This window comes from Protopterus annectens, chromosome 10.part0 (assembly GCF_019279795.1).
Source record: "Protopterus annectens isolate FY-2018-M chromosome 10.part0, PAN1.0, whole genome shotgun sequence".
NCBI classification, from domain to species: domain Eukaryota; kingdom Metazoa; phylum Chordata; order Ceratodontiformes; family Protopteridae; genus Protopterus; species Protopterus annectens.
Genome location: NC_056744.1, coordinates 1,634,300,291 through 1,634,302,755, shown reverse-complemented (window position 1 = coordinate 1,634,302,755; position 2,465 = coordinate 1,634,300,291).

Below are 2,465 nucleotides of genomic sequence, written 5' to 3'. Positions count from 1 at the left end.
ATCAACTTATCCACACCCCACCAGGGGCAGACATATCCTAGACCTGGTCATTACCAACATGGGTGACCGGTGTTCCACACCAGAGATAAATTCCTCGTTGGTCAGATCTGACCACAAGCTAATCACCCTTCACATCCACATCCCGCCCCCCACCCTCCATTAGGGAAACCACAGCAAAAAATTTCTCCAAAGCCAAGTTCACGCTTCTTAAGACAGAAGTGGCAAACTTCACGACACCCATGCAGACGGACAATAGAGGTACGACTGCTGAATCCTACACAAATGCACTTCATAAGCACTTACACAAGTGCATGGATGGTGCTATCCCTAAAAGAACCAAGATGCTATCCTCCAAAAAAGGAAGTCAATCTGGTGGTCCCTGCCATAAACAAACTCTACAACAGAAGAAAGAAACTGTTGCAAAAAAAAAAAGAGTAAAATCCCATGACTGGAGGAACTCCCTGGTCAGGCTCAGTAAGAAGCTGGGATCCCTCAAAATCTTCCAAAGCTAGTTACAAAAACAAAATCACCACCGATTCTAAAGACAACCACAAAGCATTCTATAGCTATGTCAAGAATCTCAATGGCAACACTCAAATCTGCTCTGAGTTACAGCACAATGGCACTAAATATACAGAACCAACTGATATTGCTAACATCCTGGCAGATAGGGGTCAGTACTAACTTTACCCCCTCTTACCCTCTAAAGGGCACATCTCTATACCGGAAGAATGCAAAGTTCCTGTAATAGGTTCATAGGTAGGTACTAGGGTATCGGCCCAAGGGCCTAAGTAAGCCTAGCCAACTAGGTTCCCTGGCTTCACGCCACCCAAGAAAGTTATTTTCCTGTACCCCTGTCGAGCAGAGCCACAGAAGTGATCCCCGGGGTGAATTTCCTATTTCCCATCCACTTAACAGCTGCACAGGTAAAAAAAAACACTCTCCAAAGCCAAGAACCCAGCATCTGTGGGACCTGACAACATCCAGGCTGTGTTCTACATGAACTACAGAATGAACTGGCACCCCACCTAAGCACCATGTTCAGTCATAGCCTCACCTCAGGCTTTGTGCCCACTGAATGGCACACAGTGATGATTATCCAGCTCCACAAAGGGGGAGCCACCATGGACCCCAGGAACTACCGCCCCATTAGCCTAACAAGCCTGGTTTGCAAGGCCATGGAAAGTATTATCATGCAAACTAGGAGCCATAATTGAAACTTCTAATGATGTGGACATCCTACAAAAGGGCCTCACTGAGACAGATGCCTGGTGTCAAAGCCATGGCCTCAAGCTCAGTGCCAAGAAGTGCATTGTCATCCCCTTTGGTAAAATCTCTGTACCCATGAGCTACCATATAGGTGGTAGTCTACTTAACACCGAAAGTGTGATAAGAGACCTTGGGACACAGGTGGACAGTAGTCTCTCCCTTGATAATCACATCGCCATAGTAGTCAGGAAATCCTTCTACATGGCACACCTCATCACAAAAGGTTTCTCATCCAGGAAAAAAGAGGTCGTTGTTCCCCTCTACTCGTCACTCATTAGACCCATTTTAGAGTACAATGCCCCTTTTGGTATGTACCTCACAAGACATTTACAACTGGAAAGGCCACAGAAATACTTCACAAAGAGGATTACTAGCCTCAAACAGATGCTCTAAGCAGGCCATCTCAAAAAACTCCAGCTTTACTCCATCACATATCACCTACTCAGAGGCAATCTCTGCCTAACATACAAAGCTATGTCAAACCTAGAGCTGCTGGACATGCTCCATTCAAAGAAATCCCAATCCCTCCGCGCTACACGCTCTAGGGACCTAAACCTTGTCACCACAATAAACAGAACATACTAGAAGGATAGATTCCTGTCCCAGAGACTTCCCATACTCTGGAACAAACTACCTATCTGTATCAAAAAAGGCTCCTCTTTAGCACTCAAGAAAAATCTTGATGATTGGATGGGAAATAGGAAATTCACCCCGGGGATCACCTCTGTGGCTCTGCTCGACAGTGACACAGGAAAATAATTTTCTTGGGTGGCAAGCCAGGGTACCTTTTTGGCTGGGCTTGTATAGGCCCCAGGGCAGATAGCCTAGTACGTACCTATGAACCTATATATTGACCGATGGTAGCAGTGATTTCAAACGTGTGTGTGTTTGTAAATACTACTTGCCTTCTTTTTCGATCCGAAGAATAGTTTACTTTTTTAGCGTATTTAGGTTAGTTTTAATTTTTGTTTGCTTGGTTATTTCTTTATTTTGTTCATTCATCACAGATACCTATAGATGTTCTTATTATCCCGTTTTTGTTTCAATTTGTCTTCCAGGGAGAAGTGGCGCGCATTTTTATATACTTAACTTGTAATGTTCTGATTCTCCAATGAGAAACAAACTAAGGCTCCTTCTCTTGTTTAAGCCTAAAGTTAGTGTGCTTAGTTTGCAGCTCCTAGAGTGCCACATCGTTC